The sequence below is a fragment of the Lygodium microphyllum genome, chromosome 5 (genome assembly GCF_053477565.2).
Source record: "Lygodium microphyllum isolate KBCC chromosome 5, Lygodium_microphyllum_v1.1.10, whole genome shotgun sequence".
In the NCBI taxonomy this organism is placed as follows: domain Eukaryota; kingdom Viridiplantae; phylum Streptophyta; class Polypodiopsida; order Schizaeales; family Lygodiaceae; genus Lygodium; species Lygodium microphyllum.
In genome coordinates, this window is record NC_141139.1 from 53,837,443 (window position 1) to 53,859,684 (window position 22,242).

Below are 22,242 nucleotides of genomic sequence, written 5' to 3' on the forward strand. Positions count from 1 at the left end.
ATGATGGTTTGCCATTGTCTAGAAATGGTGCTCCACATGCTCCAGTTGCTCCACCTTCCACTATTGCTCTAGCTAGTAGTAATACACATCTTCCAACACATAAGAAGAGGAGATGGAGATCAAGCATAGATGCGCTACATGAGATAATAAAATTCTAGAAGAGTGCCAACTTGATTATTCCTAAGACACCATTCTCCAGGTTGGTGCAAGAAATACTACAAGATCTGCAGTTTAGGGCATCATCACAATTTTTTCTCAAGGAACCAGGCAAGGAAGGGGGAGGAATGGTCAAGCCAAATCTTGCTTGCTCTCCAAGAAGTAGCTGAAAGTTACTTGGTTGATCTAATGAGTGATTGTAAACTTCTAGCCATTCATGCCCGACATATCACTATTAAGCCCATAGATATGGTTCTTGTTTGTAGGATTCACAACAACAAGGATGCATTTAATCTTAATGTCAACAATATGCTTTGAGAAACTACCTTGTAATTAGATCTATGTTTTTAGCTTAGGTTTGGTTGTAGATTGTAAGGAGTTTAGTTTTGGGTTATCTTTCCAGTAGACCTTCAAGTATTTGATAGTAGTGGCTTGCAAAATGGAGCTAAATTTTTCCTAGCTCTAGTTGTACTTGGTGCGACGCACTATCTACCGTGTATTTCATGATTTTGTAATGCCAAATATGATATTTGATATTCTATTTTTCCATGATTTGCATTGTGCATATTTCCAAGTTTATACTTTTGAAAGTAGTTTTGTTGAGGATAAATTCAATGCACAATCACGCACACATCAGTGATCAATTGTACATGGGCCGATGCACTATATCTTTACTATATTTAGCAGTTTGGCAACACTATATCATATATGCGATATTCCATTTGACCCATGACTTATTTTTGTGAATTTTTAAGTTTCCAATATTTCACGTAGTTTGGTTAACGCATTTAATATACAGTTGTGCACACTCGATGGTGAGTTTTTCCGTTATTAGTGAAGTATAATCTAGTTAATGCATTTTCAAAAAATGATTGAATTGTCAATTTTATAAATCAAAATTTGGTGAAACTTCACCCACATGCTAGGCTTGATAAAAACTCATGGATATTTAAAAATTTACCCCATTAAAAGCCTCTGGGATACCTGTCTGGAGGCTTGCAACTGGAGTCTTGAATTTGGGGATTCAGGGCCCCATGCGCCAACCTCTGGATAGGTATTCCCTAGAGACTTTTGATGAGGCCTTTTTTTGGGGGTACTTGATGTGTCATAGAGGATTCCACATGTAAAATTTCATGTCAATCAAATCACTGGTCACATTTTTCCAAAGCGTGGATACATTAATTCAAGTTTAAGGGTTTTTAAAACGTTTTGCTATAAGTTTAAAATTTCACCTCATTTTACACATTTCACTTTTGAGTTTTGAGTTTTCTATCCTAGAAGACATGGCACACACCGAGCAAGCAACCTGGAGACACCCCCTAGAAATCCCATGCACAAGCCACCTCCCCCAGCTCCACCACCCACATTGGCTCTTCGTGAGATCTGCCATTACCAGAAGACCACGCACCTCTTGATACCCAAGGGTCTATTCCAGAAGCTAGTGCGGGAGATTATGGATGGCATACTAATTAAGAACAACAAGAGACACTTCCCAGATGGATCACCCTTGTAGCAATCGGATTGTGCTGGACTGACCAAGCCTTCCTTGCATTATAAGAAGCTACCAAAGCTTACCTCATCAACTTGTTTGGAGACTCGGTTTATGCAGTGATGCATGCAAGGAGACATGCGACCCCTTGGAACCTCACGGATAGGGATTTGCAGATAGTGAGGTTCTTTTGGCGATGGAAGGATATTCCTTGTGGAGATCAACAAATGATAGGGGTGTACTACTAAAACACATACAGAATGTAGCTTCCAAAGAGATTTTGTAAAACCCTGGTCGTAATGGATCCCATGTAAAATGTTATGAATATGAATACATATTTTTTAGCTCATGTTATTTTTGTTTATTCACCTGTTATTTGTTTTATTTATATATTTGAGTTATCGTTATATTCATTCAAACAAATACATGTTGTGCATGAACTCGATAAGACACTACATATTAAAGTTAGGGTACGAATTATGTTGTGTATAATTTCGATAAATAAATGTAGCATTCAAGTAAAAAACAATAATAAAGGATTTGTATGACAAACTACATTGCACATAAATCCAACAAATATCAGTTTTCATTACTTCAAGAGAAGATTACAAAGTGCATTACATTGGTGATGAGATATTGGCAATAAGTACATCTATTCTCTCCTAGGCTTCTTCGAGCTACATTCTCCATGGTCAGAGCTATTCTTAATCATAGGCAAGAACACATTTTGCCCTAGTAGTTCTTACCTAGTGACATTGGGTTCTTGAACACTAGCAACCATGCCACGGGCCACCATGTAAAAAAGTGACCCAGACCTAGTACTAGAGAATAAGTAGAGGAGCTTCGAATCAAAGCAACACTACTTTCTCCAAGCTAGAGTTCATTGGGATAGTCTTGAAGGGCCCAGCCTTCATTACTACCCTCAACTTCAGGAAGTTCTCAACAAAAGCTAAAGAGCATGTCTTATGAAATACAATAATGTCGCTCACAAGTTGGCTGATATACTCCTTTAATGCTGAGTCCTGCACCCTTCCTTGGCTACCAGATCAGCCACCTTGTCTAGATGAAAATTCATCTCTATAGACAATGCCATGCATCACATGAGTTTAGTGTCAGACTCAATGTGTTAGACTCACTATGCATGGAGTGTGCTAAAGATATATACATCTGATTCATGTGCAAATTTACCAGTAGGGCCTCTAAGGCATCGGGACCGTTGCGATGAATTTTTGCTAGGGTGGGGTCCCTAGAGCCGCCCTGACCAGAGGCTCACATCTGGGGGACCTGAAAAATCTATAGATTCAGGTCCCCTAGACGCAAGCTACAAATTCAAGCCCCTAGACGCGACCCTCTGTCCAAGCCTGCTCTGGGGGCCCAATCCCAGCAAAAATTCATCCCAATGATCCCAATGCCCTGGAGGCCCTACTATTAAATTTGTGTGTGAATTTGATAACATCAATATGATAACATTACCTTCTCTGCATAATCTATATGTTGTTGTAATGTAGCATCCAAGTCTGCTCCTGCAACTGGGCCACCTACATCTCTCTCTTGGGAAGGTATTATGTAGTCAAGTCGAGGTCTAAAAATGCTTTCTTGCAACCGCTCGAACTCCTCATTTGAGATTTCATGTTGTGGCACCACATCCTCAATCTGGTCTTGGATGCCCACAATGGCAAAGATGTCATTAACACTCATGCCATCATATCGAGCCACCTCATCAACATGTGATGGGGCATCTTATATATCAAAATATATAAAATCATTAGGTGCATCACACACCATGATACAATATAGTTCTTCTTCTCTTAGCTCCAAAATTTCTAGTACATCCTGCATGAGTAGATATTCCACCCCCTCGATGATGATAGCATGGAGAGAAGTGAGGGGTGGCTCATCGCTTGTCAACATCTCATCAGGGCAAGGAGGTGGGTGCACAATGGCTAAGCTTTGTGCTACCTCTACGCTAGGATAGAGTGCAATCTCCTCAAGCTCCCTCTCAATATACTCTAGATGTGGCTGAGAGGATACGTCAATGTCTTCATCACTGTCCTCTTGCACCTCAGTGTATAAAATATATATGGCAAATGCTACATTGTGCTCGATGAGATCCATCATGGCGTGGTCTTGGGATGAGGTGGACATTGCTCTGGTGTGGAGATACTACCCACATGCATGAGGGCTCGATTCATCACATTTCCATGGCTTGATCTAGCACGTAAACTATATAAGAAATCTATGGGAACCCATTTGAGAGTAGATTTTGGATATAGAGAAAGTGAGAGGGTTTGTTGCATCACAAAACGATGCCACTATACTAGAGCTAGGGTCTATAGTGGAAAGCAAGCTCTCTAGACTTAAAATCATGCAAAACCTAGGGTATATTTGGTCTCCTATGTGTGCATAGCGTGTGGAGCTAATCCATGCAGCAAAGGCAGGAGTGGTAGCCATGGCACACAAAGAGAGAAGGAAGGAGAGCACAAGTGCAAGGAAGTAGAGAATGAAAGTGAAAATGAGTTTGGAATTATAGCTTTTATGTATCAAGTGTGTTAAATAAAGGTTCTTTTTTAACCCTAAAGTTTCAAATTAAAACTCTTACCTTAGTTTCTTTATTTCAATACTTTAAAGTCACCGTTAAAATTGCTCATATAGATAAACACTTCATTCTACATTATTATATCCTCAAATTTACTTGGATCACTAAGTATATTCAAGTCCAACTAGAGAAAATATTTAAAAAATTTAAGAAAAGAAATCTAAAATACCTTCTAGATCCCTTGGATCCAATTTAATATTTAAATTTAAGAAATGAGTAGAAGAGATGAGCTACAATATATCATTATGCAAAGATAATATTGCATAGATTATAGAACTCTAGCCTGTAATTTAATTATGATTTTAACCAACAGGATTGACTAATTACATTATGTATTATCGCAGGCTTGGATCACAATAAACTAAGATTATCTAATTTGAAAGTACTCAGAACTTTTAAAAAAGTTCATATTCGTTCTTTTAAAACAAAATTTACAAGGATTCCACTATCTCAAGGACATGTGGAGAGGCACATTGTTTACATGTCATGGATTGCTCAAACTACTACGAATCCTGACTTTTCTATTATCTAACTTGAAATACAAATTGCAAAGGGGCTCATTGGACATTAATTGGATTTCTTGTCTAAAAAAAAAGGGCCAATGGCTCACTGTGCTAACCACAAAAGGATTATGACCATTCCACAAGATAACCACATCTATGAGAGTTGTATGTGTCTCATCTCAAGTACCTTGATCCAAGCTTATCCACTTCCCTCACAAAAGTCACCATCTTCTATATCAAAAGTGAATGCATAGAGTTTGTCTAGAAATGAAATACCTGTAATAAAAACAAAATTAATGGTAAGTAAATGCAACTAACACAAATATTTATCTAACCAAGACCTATGTGAATTAAATCAAGGCATTCAAAGTAGTAAAATATATTTACCTAAATGTGAGATTAGATTGGTTGACCTTGCACTCAATCGTCTCATCAAAATGCGTTCTTTTGACTTGCCAAGACTCACCCAATAGTTGACTCATCCATTCCTTAAATGGACACTTGCATTCATTGGTTAAGCCTATATTTGTTTATTCACTCCTTAATGGTAAAAAAGGAGAGTCCATATTTCTCCTAATGAAGGAGGAAGGGAGGAGCGGAGGAGGGTGGGGGAAGGAGAAGAAGAGGAGGGGAACATAGGGATGAGAGGAGGAGGAGGAGTGAGGGGAGAGGGAAATGGAGGAGGGAGAAGGGGTACATAGGTGGAGAGAGAGAGAGAGAGAGAGAGAGAGAGAGAGAGAGAGAGAGAGAGAGAGAGAGAGAGAGAGAGAGAGAGAGAGAGAGAGAGAGAGAGAGAGAGAGAGAGAGAGAGAGAGAAGGGTGGAAGGATGGTTAGGGAGGGAGGGAAGGGTGTGTGTCATTGTGTGTGGTGGTTGGATTTTTTTTGTTGTTTTTTTTGTGGGGTTTGATTTTTGTGTTGTAAAAAGAATAAGGTTGGGGTGGGTGGTTTGTGGATTTTTGTTTGTTTGCTTTTTTTTGGGTGTCTTTGGTTTGTTTTTTGGTGTGTTCTTTTTTTATCTTTTTTTTGTAAGGTGAAAATGGAGAATCCCCCCTCCACATCGCACATGAACATGGGCGTGGGGAGGGGGTAAAAAGTTTGTGACGGTGGGTTTGACACAACGGATGGGGTATATGTGTGGAAAAAGAATGTCAGCACAAAAAATCACAAAATGCGGGTGTTCGCACATAAACACGTGAAATGCTAAAACTCAAATGAGAGAAAAATTAACAACAATCAAATTGAGCACCCCTAATAAATGAACAAAAAGGGAAAAATATTCCTGAGGACGAGAGAAAGAGGGCAGAAAAGTGAAATAGGATGTCTAGTGACAATTAAAGGCGTTTACATGGAAAAAATGTAAAATTTGGGCTTGCAAACACATATAAAAATTAAAACCGGCAAATCCATTGGTCAAAATGAAGGGAAGTCAAAACGAAAAATATCTGGGATAATGTGGCAGACTGACTAGCCCAGCAAAATGCAGTTCTAATAGGGATAAGACCCGATCACATGGGAATAACGGTAAAAACATGTCCAAAAATAGGAATACAATTTAATATAGAAAAATATAGCAGTCGAAACAAGGAAGAATGAAAACAAAAATGTTTGCAGGGAAGTAACGGACATGATGGGTAAGGTAGAACATAGTTCGAGGGGTGGTAGAGCACGTTTGCATGGAAAAACGACAAAAAAACCAACAAAAACAGAGTTGAAAATTAATAGGAGGAAATCCATGCATCATAATGGAGTGCAATGAAATGAAAAAATATGTAAGAACCTGGGAAGAATAAGGATTTAGTGTGTAAATAATATTGATGCCATGTCCCATTGACATTGGTATAAAAGATGAGGACATGTAAATTTTCTCATCTTTTGACACATTAATACAATTATTGTTCTTCTCCTCTACTTCAATGGCTTCTTTCTCTTTCCTATCTTTCTCTCTCCATTTTAAATCTTTCTTTCTTCTCGTCACTCTATTTCTCTCTCTTCTCCACTCCTATCTCTTCTATAGTCTTCTCTCTCCTCTTTCTTTCTCTCCAATTCACTTCTTGACAAGTGGTATCAGAGCATTGGTCTTTGATCCATTTTTCCTTCTATTTTAGTCTAATTTTCCTCCATAAAAATCAATTTCACACAAGTACTTGACAAAGACAGTGACTAGCAAAGGTTTGTAGACCATCTACAATTAGCAAGAGACTATGTTTGGAGATCTTCAAGGTTAGATATGGCGATGGAAGGCTAAAATAGTAGGTCGTTATCAAATTTTCATGCAATTTGGAGGTAACTAGGTAAAATGGGAGTTAATAGGCTTAGTTTGGAAACAAACTATGCTTACTTTGAAAGAGAGGGTTCTCTTTCCCCTTTCTTAGAGCTTCCTACAGGTTTCACGGTGTCTACTATCAAGATCTCTTCATAAATCAAAAATCCCCAATCTTCTTGGCCAAATAACACATGATATAGCTTCCTTGCTTCAAGATCTTCAGGATGACTACCTATTTGTCATAGAGGAGCTTAGCTATGGAGCCAAGAACATCCCTGAAAAATGGGTGCATTTTTCAGGCTGAATTCAGCTTGTTCTCTGCTGCTTGCTCTCTTGCTTCATCCTCAGCCTTTAGCACTTCTTCTGATCATTGGCAAATGAAAACACTTAGTAATCCTTAAAGATCGTACTCTATTTGTGAGTCTTCAGCTCTCCTATAAACCCTAACTGTGCAATCCATTGATAGCCATGAAAGCTTCAGCCCAAGCTTTCAATACTCATCAATTTCTTGAAGATTCTTCATCATTTCAGCCCGTAGAATCATTTCAATAAGGATTCTGAAAGAAATTACAAGGATTAAGCAAGCAAGATTGGTCAAAGATTGAAGCTCAAGAGCTTGCATGGAGCCAAAATATGGGGGAAATGGGTTTAATGCTTCAATCTTAAGCATTTGAAGCTTTAAGATTGCTCTCAAGCATTAAATACAAAAGTCTTGATGATTAGTTTGGAAAAATTGGACCACCGGAGGCTTTATCAAGCATTTGGGGATCGCATCAACCATGTCAAAGTACTCTTCTTCAATTCTTAATCTCTTTCATTAATCCATTTGCTAAGCTTAATCCACTTGATTGAGAGATTAAAGAATTGAAAATTTTCCATCAAAATTTAGTCAACCCTTGCTTGAATCAATCCATTCATGTAATACAATGTTTTCTCTATGCATATTAGTTCTAATCAATGAATTAGAGGCTTCAATGTGAAATTTCCACCATTACATTCGATCCAATTGATTAAACCTATTGATTGATGAGGTTGCTCACTCTAATCCATTTCTTGGCTAAATTATTTTACCCAAGCTTGAAATATTGTAAAAGGGTAAGTATTAGCGATCAGTGAGTCACTAAATTGCATTGGTAAGATCCTCTCCCTATCCAATTTTTCAAGATTCCATCCAATTGCATTTCATGAAAGGGGTTGTGTAATAGTTAGTCATGTCCGTGTCTTCATGAACTCACTCTTTCTCTTCCAACCTCCATAGCTTCCGCATTTTCCATGCTCTAGATCCGTGTTTTTCACATGGTATCAAAGACAGTCGGACATGGCTCAACTTGGCTTAGCTCTTCTTTGGTCAGCTCAGTTCCAACCCATGTGTTCATCTCTCAACTCTTCCTTCACTTGAACTTCCTTGGCAGCCATAGCTAGTAGCACCCTGACAGCATGAGGCTCTTACATCTCACTCTACATGTCAAATCTCTTGGAGATTTCTTCTAGAAAAGTGTTCTCCTTCTTCAAAGCTTCTTATTGTCACCTCAATCACACTAATATCAGGCAATCATAGGCTTAGCATTGTCGAAATTCCTAAACACTACCATAGCTTGCAACTGTGACATGCAGGACATACCCACCTTGGAGCTCTTGGATCTCTCAATAGAAGCCATATCTCTCTGTACTTTCTTCTGTGGAATTCTTTCCTAACTCATAAGGCTTCTCTATGGCACATCAAACACCAAAATTACAGTTCAACCAGTTGGACATTACAAAAATTTGTGATTGTTGTTAAAATTGCACCCGTTCACGTTCTCCAGCTCCACATGTCACAAATCAGGCGACTTGGATGATTAGCATGAGGGTTTGATAAAGCATAAGATAAGCTTCATTTCCATTTAAAAAAATTCAAAAATGATCAAGCATAGCTCCTGATATGTGCAAAAAACTCTCACATCAAACTCATCCTGATGAAGAAGGGCCTCTGGGCCATTACCATTGGAAAAGAAAAGAAGCCTCATGATACAGACCTTGCAATCACTTGGCAAAAGAATGATGATAAGGCTTAGACCATTATCAAACTGGAGCTCGAGATAGCTATATCCACCATGTGGATAACTCTAATACTTCATAGTATACATGGAAGAGACTTGACACTTTGTTTAGTGCACAGTCTAAGTCATCAAAGTATGGTCTCTTGATTGAATCTTTCAGGTTTGAAATGAAGTCCAACACATCACTTGCCACACATCTAAATGAATTTTTCAGGCTTGAAATGAAGTCCAACACATCACTTGCCACACATCTAAATTATATGGAAGGACTTCTAACCTTGCTTGCAAGAATCGACATTAAAATGGAAGAAGATGTTTGCATTGGTGTTCTACTTAAAAGTTTGCCTCCTGAATATAATAATGTATCAACAACGCTAATCAATATGCCAAACCCTGAGCTTGTTGATATCCAGGCATCACTGTTAGAGGAGTAAAAGAAGCTAAGAACTAAGGAAGAACCAAGCACCTCTAGAGATGAACAAGCATTATATGTTGGCAACAGTTACAAAGGCAAGAAGGACTAGCTTTTTTGTGACTTCTACAAAAGGACCGGACACACCGAGAAGTTCTGCCATGCCAGAAAGAGGTCCTAAAAGGCATATGTAGTTGCTATTAAAGAAGAAGAAGAAAATATAGCAAAAGAAGAAGAAGAAGAAAAATTCCACCAAGAGAAGGACAAACCTCATCAGTTCTTTTATTCGGATAGACTCTTTTAGCCTTGTATTGCCTAGCCCTAATGCTTCGGACATAAACTTATAAACTCCTCATGTAGCCTTGTACTACAGCCTTTGTACACTTCATGAGGCCCTTGTTACAGCCTATGGATGTCCATCATGTTTGTGGTATCCACACTTAGCCTTTTCAGGGATAGCCTCTAGTGTTTTGCTATTTTTATGGTGTGCCCACACTTTGCAGGTGTTTCTTTCACTAAAACCTCTATACACTTTGTACTTCTGGTTGTGATTGAGGAGGGGTGTTGAGATGTTTGCAATCACATCTACTTCAGTCTCTTTGTAAGGAGCAGTGAGGGCTCAGGAATAGAATTCCATATGCACAATATTAGAAGTGCTACCACCCAGTTTCTTATAAAGCATTGTACTTGCTCTCTTTTCTAATGCAATGTCATAGTACTTTTGTCATTTAGTAAAGTCTATGTGTCATTGTCAATCAATACACAAGATTGTGTTTATGAGTCCAAGCTTCCATCTTGGAACCTAATTCAATTGTGTAACAGTCAGTCATGTCAGTGTCTTCATGAACTCACTCTTTCTCTTCCAACCTCCATAGCTTTTGCATCTGCCATGCTCTAGATCCGTGTTTTTCACATATTCTCTCACAATCTCTCACTCATAGATACATTGTTTTGCATAGATTTTGCTATCTCTCTCTCTCATACTTGCTCTCTCTTAGTAATATAATGAGATAATAAATAATAAGAATTCATAACCCCTTTTTGGTCATGGATATCCTTCCCAAGAGGTATTTCTGATATGAAAGGTCACCAGAGCCACTACAGTGTCTCTTTATAGCTCAATAGTGTCACTATTACTTCAGACTTTACTTTAGTCTTCAACAACTTCTTGTTCCACTTCTTTGAGCTATTTTCAACTTATATTCATCTCTTCCCAAGCTTGTAAAAAATTCCCAAGCTTCACATTCATCCATTATTACACTTATAGAGCATATAGAACAGAACAAAACAGAAACCGAAGCTCTATAGAAGCTCAAAAGAGGGTTTACAATACCATACAAAAGGTCAACAGAAAGATTTAAGCTTAACTTTAATCATTCCAAACCATCAAGAATCAATCAATAAGCTTTTAAAAGCTCTAAAAAGTCATCAATAATCATTGTAACCCTTCATGTAGAAGGAAAATAGAACAAAACTGAAGGTCAATAGACTCAAACATAACCAATCAGACACTAATATGATATCAACAAAACATGTTAGAACATCATATCTCTACTATAAACCATCATGAGCTTCCAAAACATAATCAAAATAATCCAAAACACTCCCAAACACTTTCAAAACAACTAATCATCATATAAAATGCATCAATAATCAACCATTTAGTCCACAAAAACAACAAAAATTAGCCAAAATTGTGAGACTCAAGCATAAGAGCTAACATAGGAGACCCATCATTAGTGGAAGCATTCGAATGCTTGAAGTCTTCATCCATTGGAGTGCTCCAACCAACTCGCCTTGCTTAATGGAGCAATTGGCATCATGATGGGTTATGATTTAACTATCTTCCTCAAACACTAAGGAGGTATGTCAATCTGATTTTAATCTCTCATCTTAATTCAATTGTTGAGCTTAATCCTTTTTTTTGGAGAGATCAAGGTTGCATAGGCTTTAGTAGTTCAATCCCTCATTGTATGCATGTGTCCACTGAAAATCAATATCCCATTTGCCTCTTAATGCATCATAACTAATCCTAAGTTAATTGTATTTGATGACATTAACCCCCTCTTTATCTTGTGTCCCTTAGATTAATCCCAAGTGAGTAATAGACTTTTGTAAATGGGTAAGTAGTAGCTAGTGAGTCATTGGACCATGCCAAGGTAATCCCTATCCAAGCTCTTGTTCCTCCTTGCATCTCATGGAACGACCCAATGTTTTTTTCCAATGTATCTCATGTTGATTGCTTCATAAAAATTCTTGGGTTGAGGAAAAAGGTTGATGCTAAGCAAGGTGGTAAGACAAAAGAGAGGTGACCCTCCCTTATTACTTAAGACCTTGAAGGGGTGCAAAACCCGGTCTAGGGGGAACTTTTCCCACCTCCTGGTGATCCAGAGCCTGATACTTGTATGCAAGTGTAGGTACTCTCCTATGATCACCACCTCTCCCAATGAAATTATTCCCCTTGGATACCCTTTCAGTGCTAATGGTATCTATGTATGACACTTGAAGTGTATGCAATTAAAAGACATGTATGGCAATGAGCTTCACTTATGCAATGATGACAGAGTAGATGGACATGTAATTGTTCTTCAAATGGTGATCAGTATGATTAGGATGTTATTTATGATGTTTCTCAGGCCCCTTAGTATATGAGCCATTCATATAGTGCTTTTGCATTAAGGGACAGACAATGTTTTCAATCACAATCAATCAGGACAATCATAAAGATCCAATTACAAAAATTTTCTATTACACCTAGGAGTAAACCCTATATCTCCTCTTAAAGAGGGCTTTGTCCCTTTGGTTTGAATGACAAATATCCCCAATCAGAGCTACGGTCTGAAAGTTATGGCCATTTTTGTGCACTAAGGTCATTGTGGAGAGGGTGCAGGCTACTCCTGATAGACACAAAAATCCCATTGCAGAATATTTTGATCATTTTTTGTCACAAATATTAACATCTCATCTCAAAGAGGGATTTTCCCCCTCCAATTTGAATAAAAAATCTCACCGATCAGAGTTTCCTACCAAAATTTATACCCCATTTACTAACAACGGGTCCTCTGGAGGACTACATCCAGATGATGGGTCGGAAATGCAAAAGTAAGGCCCATGAAGAACTCTAGAGAGAGATTAGAGATTCCAAGTCCTCCACAAATGATGAACCTTGCTCAACACATGATTACCATGGTGATATGCATGAGGAAATCCCTAATATGGTATGGATCTCTATAGCCTGCTCAACTGTCAAGAATCGCGTGGTGGGGGGACTTGCTCAAGATGCTGCGCCGAACACACACAGAATGCACAAGGAGAAGCTCACTCTCCCTCACCATCAAACTTGGAGAAATGGACGTCCAAGTTAGAGTCATACTTCAATATCTACCCCTACATTGATGATCAAAAAATTATATTTGCCTCTCTCCACTTGGAAGGATTTTTCCACACATGGTGGTGCTATATCAATTGAGAGAATCATCAATTCAATAATTGCAAATACTTTAAAATGCATATGGTTAAAGTATTTGTATCCCCCGTGGAAAAAGAGTGGTTGGCAAGATGACGGTACACTCTTGACTAACATAATCTCAATGTGCACGAGTACACAAATCAGTTTATGAACTTCACCATGTATGTGGAGAACATTAGCAATGATGCCAAATTGGATATGTATATCTAAGGGTTGGAATCAAGCCTATTGGTGGATGTCATGGCCCAAAAGCCTAGCACACTATTTGAAACAATTGAATTGGTTGAAAGATATGCAAGGAAGTACCATAAGAATGAAAAATTTTAGCAAGATTATGGACATCCTCGTACCCCTTCAAGATCAGCCTCATATGGAGGTGGCTTTTGAGGCAATTCTACATCTAATAACAAAGCTAAAATACCCACTTACCCCACCTTCCATGTTGAAAGAAAACATGGCACTTTTGGGACAATATTTGGCTTTAATGTTGAAAGTAAGTATGCTGAAAATAAACAACCCACTACATCACCTTCCCATGGCTCTAGTTGCCAACGATTCATAGAACGGAAGGAAAAATGCCTATATTTTAAATGTGAGGATAAGTACGCCACTGACCATGCCTCCAAGTGCCCTTAAAAGACATCTAAGGTCAAGATTCATAGCATGTATGTCATGGAAGATTGGCAAAATGATGAGGATGACTTACCCGCTGACCATGTTAAGTATGTTGAGAATGTGGATCACGAGTAATTCTATGACCCAGAGGATGGGTTTCCCTTTAACTCGGCCATCCTAGGCACTTAAAATGATATCCCATCCAACTACCACCTCCCTTTGCTCCATCTCCTTGGATGTTTGAACAGGTTCTTGAAGCCCCAACACCATGTGCATTCAAGGCAGTATTCATGGGAAGCATATCTTCATCCTTGTGGATAGTGGTAGCACTCATAGTTTTGTCAATAAATTGGCCATTCACTGGTTGAAATGCATCCCTATGAAATTACAACACCCTTTTAAGGTCCAAGTACCAAATGGAGAGGAAAAAATCAACACACATGCATGTCCCGTAGTTCCCTTATACTTGGCTAAAAATTATGTGGCATTGGTTGACCTAATTGCCTCAGATATGGGCCCCATTGATTGGGTTGTGATTGGCTAAAATAATGGGGGAAAATTGTCAAGGACTTCTCTCAGCTCTATGGAGTTTATGATGCATGGACAGCTCATTTGCTTGGAGGGAATTCAAGATCATGCTTATTTTCAGCTCATTACAGCAAAGCAACTCAAACGAGAGTTTAAGAAATGCTCACAGATCTTTGTTTTGCAATTGAATAAGGAAAATTCAGGTCAGCCATCTAAAGTGTCTAATGATTTAGCCTCACAATTCCTACTTGAGGAGTATATTGATTTATTTTAGATGCCTGCAATCCTTCCTCCTAAGAGGCAAGTGGACCACCCACTTGATTTAGAGCCCCATTCCAAGCCAGTAAACAAGCCACTTTACAGACTCTCCAAGTGTGAGCATGAAGAGGTTGCAAAGTAAGTCAAGGAGCTACTGGAGATAGGTTTCATTGAACCAAGTTCATCCCCTTATGCATCCCTGTTAGTCAAGAAGAAAGATGGCTCTTTCCGCATGTGCATCGACTATATAGACTTGAACAAAATCACAGTGAAGAACGGCTACCCCATCCCTTAAACCGATGACTTGCTAAATGAGTTGAAAGGGGCATGCTTTTTCACTAAGATTGTTTTGTGCTTTGGCTACGGAGGGAGATGAGATCAAAACGGCCTTCAGGGCTTATCATGGGCTTTATCATTTTGTATGATGCCTTTCGAGTTGACTAACGTCCTCACCACATTTCAAAGCCTCACGAATAAAATCCTTCAACCCTTCCTATTCAAGTTTGTGCTATTTTTCTTTGTTGACATTCTCATTTACGAAAGGTCACAAAAGGAGCACTTGGCACATGTCAGAAGGGTGTTTGACATATTGAGAGAGTAATGACTCTTTACTAAGGAGAGAAAATGTATCTTCATGCAAACATCTGTGGAGTATTTGGGACACATTGTGAGCAAAAATGGCATATAAGCTGACCCTAAGAAGGTGCAATGTGTTAGGGATTGGCCCACCACCCCGTCCAACACCACTCCATTACATGGCTTCCTTGGTCTCTCTTCATTTTATAGACACTTCATTAAGCACTATGCCACCATTGCAGCACCTTTGACTAATCCATTAAAAAATGACTCATTTTTTTGGGATGCCACTGCTGATCATACCTTTAAAAGTTGAAGGAAATGCTTACTTTTGCCCCCATCCTCATCTGCCCTGATTTCTCCAAGATGTTTACCATTCACTATGATGTAGTGGCAAGGGTATTGGTGCAGTATTGTTGCAAAAGCATGGTGTGATTGCATTTGAGAGCCACAAGCTTGATGATAAGGAGATGTATATGAATGTGTATGACTAGGAGATGTTGACCATCCTCCATGCTATCAAGAAATGGCACCACTATTTGCATTGTAGCCGCTTTCAAGTAAAAAGTGACCATTGAGCCCTCTAGTACTTCCTAACTCTGTCTACTTTGACTCCTAAGAAAGGGTGATGGGTGGCAACATTGTAAAACCATGACTTTGACATTTCTCACACTTGGGGCAAAGATAATATAGTGATTGATTCACTCTCTCTGATGTGGGCATGCACAATATCTTCTATTTTAGAGTTGCATAGTGATTGGATTGAAGATATTCAAGAAGCTTATTTGTTGGATGATAACTCTAGCCACATCTTCCAAAAATCATAGCATGGGGTCATGGATGAAAACTCCCAATATCAGCTCAAGCATGGCCTTATTTGGTCCCATGGCAAGATAATTATCCCACACATTTTTTCCTTCACACAAAAGATCATGGAAGAGATGCATTCTTGTCCCACTACTGGTCACTTGGGTGTTTTCAAAACATATGACAAGATTGCCGAGCTTGAATCATTGGAAAGTATTATGGAGGGATGTCAAGGATTTTGTGACCAAATGTGTCCCATGCCAACAGAATAAGGTCAGCACACTCAGGCCCACTGGCCTCTTGCAGCCACTCCCTATTCCTCAAGAGAAATGGACTCATATCACAATGGGCTTCATCACTGGCCTCCCCATTGTCAAGATTGTGGGAGAGAAGGAAGGAGTCTCACTTGAAGCTTTCTTCCTTGCACAATGGGGGAATACACACAAGGGTGGAGGCTGAAAATAGTTTTTCTCTTCTTAGTTATGTAAGCCAAAAGAACTCAAGTACAAAGAAATAGAAGAACCCTCTATATGGGTCTCAAACCAAACTCAACTAACTAAGGTGGCATACTAACTGAGCCACGAACTAGAGTAGATAAGGATAGCTATCATGTAGCTATTATTCATGGGCGGTGTACCAACCGCGTCTGCAACTGACAAGTCGGTGACATAAATACACAACGGTCACCCTGGCATATCACGAGTGGAGCTCGATATCTCAACACTCCCCCTCGAGCTCAATCCCAATTCCTGCACACCAAGCAGGTCTCTAAACTTGCGCAACTTCTTTGCGCCCAATGCCTTCGTGAATATGTCAGCTACCTGATCCTCTGTGCTGACATAAACTAGATCAATAAGACCTAGTAAAACCCTCTCTCACACATAGTGATAATGCACCTCAATCTGCTTTGTTCTAGCATGATAGACTGGGTTATTTGCCAAGTGTATACTACTCATGTTGTCACAATAAATGACAACTGGCCCATCTATAGACTGATGCATATCATAAAGTAGCTTATGCAACCAAGCTACCTCACATGCAGCCATTGCTGCACCCCTGTACTCAGCCTCTGTGCTTGACAAGGCAACTGTAGGCTGTTTCTTGCTACTCCAAGTGACTGTAGCACTCCCAAAAGAGAACACATATCCATTGGTAGATCGTCTATCAGAAATACTACCAGCCCAATCAGCATCAGTGTATCCATGCAACTGTATCTGAACCCCAGTCTCATAAAATAGTCCATACTGCAATGTGGACTTCACATACCTAAGTATGCGTCTAGCCGCATCCAAATGTGGTTTCCTTGGAGCCTGCATAAACTGACTTACCAATCCAACAGCATAGCTCAAATCTGGCCTGGTAATAGTCATATAAATCAAACTTCCTACTATGCGTCTATACATAGTAGGGTCTTCTAGAAGCTCACCTGCATCTGTGCTCAGCTTCACATTCTGCTCCAAAGGAACTGAAATAGGCTTACAGCTTGTCATCCCATATTTGGACAGCATGTCCAATCCATACTGCCTCTCCAAGAGCTGTATCCCACTTGGTGATCTAATCACCTCAATGCCCAAGAAATAACGCAGCTCTCCCAAATCCTTCATCTCAAACTTCTGCTTCAATAGCATTTTCACATGAAGGATATCTTCATCACTGTCACCTGTCATAATCAAATCATCAACATAAATGACAAGTAACATAATACATTTCTCTGTTTTTCTCACATAAAGTGAGAAATCTGCCTTGGAAATCTGAAAGCCAATAGTGACAAGATACTGTCCAATCTTGTCAGACCATGCTCTAGGTGCTTGCTTCAAGCCATACAAGGCTTTCTTCAACCTGCAAACAAACTCAGGATAAACAGCATCCACATAACCTGGTGGCTGCTCCATATAGACCTCTTCTTGCAAATCACCATGCAAGAAGGCATTCTTTACATCCATCTGATGTAAAGATCATCCCTTTGATGCAGCCATAGCAATGACCGCTCTTACGGTTGCCATCCTTGCAACCGGACTGAATGTTTCTTCATAGTCAATACCATATGTTTGTGCATACCCCTTGACTACTAATCTTGCCTTGTATCTGTTCACAGAACCATCTGCATTGTGCTTCACCTTATAAACCCACTTACAACCAATTGCATTTTTACCTTTAGGCAAAGGTACCAATTCCCATGTAGCATTTGCTTCCAAGGCATCCATTTCTTCATCCATGGCTTTCTCCCATTTTTCTTTTCCCATGGCTTCCTCAAAAGAAGTGGGTTCTGGTTCCTGTATCACTTTGACCATATATGCATAGTGAATGGCTGTAAATCCATCATATTTCAGCCTATCCACAGGATACCTAGCTCTCGTAGACCTGCGCAAAGTAGGTTCACTCCCAGGTGCTCTCAAAAGATCCCTGGTCTTCCTTACTCCAGGTGTAACAATAGAAGGAATACCCAACTCATCATCAATGCTCTGTTTTGAGCCACTGGATTCACCATCCACATAAGAGTGACCTGCATTCACATCAAACATGGGCTGATCAACCTTCTCTTTTCCTTTTCGTGATACCTGCATACCACTATCTGCATTACTTTGAGAAGATTCTCCTGATCTCAATCTGCCTGTCCATGGCGAAGAATGTGAACCACTGCTAGAGGACGCTCCAGGTCCACTAATATTTTGTGACTGCTGCTGTGAATTGTGTGTAGCATTACCATTTTGTGCATCTACATCATCAATCACATTTACTGGTTTATACCAACTACTCATCTCATCAAAAACAACATCTCTGCTCACTGTAAACTTATGAGTAGAAGGGTTATAGCATCTATACCCTTTTTGCTGCAGAGAGTAACCAATAAAGATGCACTTCTGAGCTTTTGGATCCAACTTGGATCTCAACTCATCTGGCACATGTACATAGGCAATGCAACCAAAAATTTTCAAATGAGAAATATCTGGTTTCCTACCAGTATACCTCTCCTCTGGAGTTATTCCATGTATTGCTGCAGTGGGAGTCCTGTTCATTATGTAGACTGCTGTAGCAACTGCTTCAGCCCAATAAAAATCTGGCAAGTCTTTTTCATTGAGCATGGCACGAGATACCTCTCCAATATGCATGTTTTTCCTTTCTGCAATTCCATTTTGTTGTGGGGTTTGACTGCATGAATATTGCTGATTTATGCCATGCTCCTGCAGGAACCTTGCAAACTCATTTGAGAGGTACTCTCCCCCTCCATCTGACCTTAGGCATTTTATCTGCAGGCCTGTTTCTTTTTCAACCATCGCTTTAAGGGTTTTGAAATGCCCAAAAACTTCACTTTTCTTTTTCATAAAATACACCCAAACTTTTCTGCTATAGTCATAAATAAAAGTGACAAAATAATGATAGCCTCCAAGAGATGCAGCTTTAGTAGTCCACACATCAGAGTGGATTAATTCCAATGGCTTCTCACTCTCTTGAACATGTCTAGGAAATGGTTTCCTTGCCTGTTTTCCAAACTGACAGGCTTCACATACCTTATGCATTTCTGCAACCTTGAATTTCGGCAAACCTGCAACAATATTTTGGGCCTGCATTGATTTAAGTCGCTGTACATTAACATGACCAATGCGTTTATGCCAGATATCAATATCTGCAACTACACCGGTCCCATGTGCAAACATTGCTGCACTCAATTCAGACATGTCTGCATCCAACGTAAACATTCTGCCCTTCTTCTTTCCTTTTGCTATCAAGAGACCTTTATTTTTCATATCCTCAACAAAGCATGCATGAGGATTAAATCTGACCTGCAAGCCCTGTTCAACCATTTGACCAACAGAAACCAGATTCTTGGTGATATTCGGGACATGAAATACATCGGACAGGTGTTTCTTTTTCCCATCCTGCATAGACAAGGGAATTTTTCCAATCTGCACAATAGGATGTGCAGTATCATCACCAGTCTCCACAAATCCTGGTTTTTCCATTTTCCTTGCATCCTCCATCCATTCTGCATGACCTGTCATGTGGTTTGATGCACCTGAGTCAACATACCATACATCATTGCTTTCTTCTGCACTTGTCACAGAATTGTTCATGTGCTGCACCATAAACAGATGCTCATTTCTGTCATCACCCTGTCTACTAGAGGATGCATAATTTCCTTGTTGCAGTTTTCCATTCATGATGTCATTCTGCTTTTTATAGCAGTCTTTAGCCATATGACCCATTTTACCACAATAGTAGCATTCAATATTGCTGTTTGCATTTTGGCCTCTTTGCCATCCACCACGACCTCTTTGGCTCCCCCTGCCTCTAGAGTTACCACGTCCTCCTCCATAGGACTGGTTTTCTTGAGTTTGCTGCATATTCTGATTTCTACCACGGCCTCCAAATCGGCCTCCTCTACCTCTATCTCTACCTCTTCCAGCATTTGAGTAGAAGACAGCTTCTTTTGAAGTTCCTCCTGAAGAAGATGCACCACCATTTCTCTGCTCCTCAGAAATTAGAAGAGCAATCAGCTCCTCAAAATTAGGAAATCTTTCACGAACTGAAATGGATGTTCGAAACTGTGCATAATCCTTTCCTAGACCATTCAAGGTCACAGAAACTAAATCATCATCTTCTACTTGCGACCCAATGGAAGCAAGTGCATCTGCAATCTTCTTCACCTTCATGTGGTAGTCATTGATGCTCATATTTTCTCTTTGCACATTGTGCAACTCTTGCTTGAGCTGCATTTTCCTGGCTTGCGTATTTGTGCTATACATTTTTGACAAAGTATCCCATGCCTCCTTTGGCGTACTTGCATCCTGAATATGCACAATCATAGAGTCTGAAATGCTGATAGACAGCCAATACATAACTTTCCTGGCTCTCTCATGCCATACTTTAAATGCCTGCATTTGCTGTTGATTGGGAACATCAGGAAGAACTGGTTCTTCTTCATTTCCTGCAACAAATTCCCAATATCCTTTTCCCATAAGGAAATTCGTCATTCTAAACTTCCATGCTTGGAAGTTGTTCTTGTCAAGCTTTTCAGTGACAATCTGTGAAAGAGAATCAGATGCCATTACAGAAGACTGCAAAAAATTATGTCACTGCAAAAACCACAGCTTCACCCTCACAAGGGAAAAACTGCAAAACTGGCGAAAGTGGTATTTGACCACACAGTCACTTCCTAGTGACGATTTTGCATCAACAGGCAACAGGGATGATTCTGTAACTCCCAATGTCTTTGCGCACAAGCATACAATGCAATTTTTACAGTAACTATTCACTGATCTGTAGAACAGTGGCTGCACAGCATAAAACTGGGCCTTTTCCTGAGTGCGTGCAGAAAACTTCCGCCTCCAAAACAGGCCCCGAAATGGCCTTAAATCAAAAAAACTTCCGCCTCCAAAACAGGCCCCGAAATATACTGCCCTCTTGCTTCACCGCGAAGGGCATCTCAACCTGAGACAATGCACTCCTGCACTTCCCGGCTGTGCTACCTGCAGAGATCTGCTCCCAAAACAGAAAATGAAAGCAACACTGCTCCTCTTACCAGAACACCGTGAGCTTGGCTTGCTTTCTTGAGCTCCTTACCACGAACAAGGCTCTGATACCATGTCAAGATTGTGGGAGAGAAGGAAGGAGTCTCACTTGAAGCTTTCTTGCTTGCACAATGGGGGAATACACACAAGGGTGGAGGCTGAAAACAGTTTTTCTCTTCTTAGTTGTGTAAGCCAAAAGAACTCAAGTACAAATAAATAGAAGAACCCTCTATATGGATCTCAAACCAAACTCAACTAACTAAGGTGGCATACTAACTGAGCCACGAACTAGAGTAGATAAGGATAGCTATCATGTAGCTATTATTCATGGGCGGTGTACCAACCGCGTCTGCAACTGACAAGTCGGTGACATAAATACACAACGGTCACCCTGGCGTATCACGAGTGGAGCTCGATATCTCAACACCCATGGCCAAGAAATATTGGAACAATATATATGTGGTAGTTGATCGCCTCATCAAAGCTACCCACTTTATCCCCATTAAGACACAATACATTGCCTCTCAAGTGGCCACTCAATTTATGGAATATGTCTTCAAGTTGCATGGCTTACCAGAAGTCATAGTACATGATCGGATGCTAAGTTTATGAGCAACTTTTGGTAGATAGTTTTCACATCTATGGGTACAATCTTGCTTCATCCACTGCATACTACCCCAAGACTGATGGCCATACTAAAAGAGTAAACAAATGGCTTGAGACATACTTGTGGCACTTTTTCCATGATGTACAACATATTTGGGATACATGGCTCCACTCGGCTAAGTTTTCCTATAATAACTCCACCCACTCTAGCATTTGGGTTTCTCCTTTTGAGGCATATTTGGGTATACGGTCCCCCTCCCTACAATCTTGTTTAATGTAAGATCAACCCCCCTCAGAGTCAAGCTGAGTTGGATTTTGCATGTAGGCCCTACTTTAGCAATGTAACATGAATCTTCAAAAGGCACAAAATCACATGAAACTCTATATTGATGAGAAAATAAGGCATTTGGAATT